Here is a 784-nt window from a genome sequence, read left to right on the forward strand (position 1 = left end):
TATATGTATTCTCTTAATTCCCACACACATTTTGAATTTATAATGCTGTTAAATGCCTAGATAAGAGATTGTTGAAATATTATAAACTCCTTTTGCAAATGGTAAACTTAAGAATTTTCTTTGTTACTTTTTTCTCCATTTCTTACATGATAGAGAATGCATTTAGAATCCAATACATACCTTATCAGTTAAGAATGTTTTCTGTGTTTTTTTATATCAGACTATAAAGAAATTGTTGGGGTGTCATTTGCTCTTTCTCTTCTTTATGTGAAATTAAAAGTTGCAATAAAACTTCTCTAAAATATTTTCTTAAAACTGTATATAAATATAAATTTGTGTAGTAATACTCCCAACAAATCAAAATAATAAATTACCATATATACTGCTAAGGGCTGTGATTACAGTACTTGGATTCACACCAGTACTGTTTATTGATTCACAATGTACTAGGGCGCCTGGTTAAGTTGGTTAAGCATCTGCCTTTGGTTTAGGTCATAATCCCAGAGTCCTGGGATCGAGTCCTCCATCAGTTTCCCTGATAAATAAATAATTTTTAAAAGTTTATTTATATACTACATGTATCTATTATGAATAGCAACTTCTGTAAGGTCTATGCAGCTTCTCATTTTTGATGCTTTTACAGAATCCTATCAAAACTATATAATTGCTTATTCTCCATCCCTGAAACTGATTTAGTAAGTTGACTGTAATATTTTTTTTTTCTCATAGAAAGGATTATTTAGGGGCGATGCTCAGTGAGTTAAGCATCGAACTCTTGATCTCA

This window comes from Mustela lutreola, chromosome 1 (assembly GCF_030435805.1).
Source record: "Mustela lutreola isolate mMusLut2 chromosome 1, mMusLut2.pri, whole genome shotgun sequence".
Lineage (NCBI taxonomy): Eukaryota > Metazoa > Chordata > Mammalia > Carnivora > Mustelidae > Mustela > Mustela lutreola.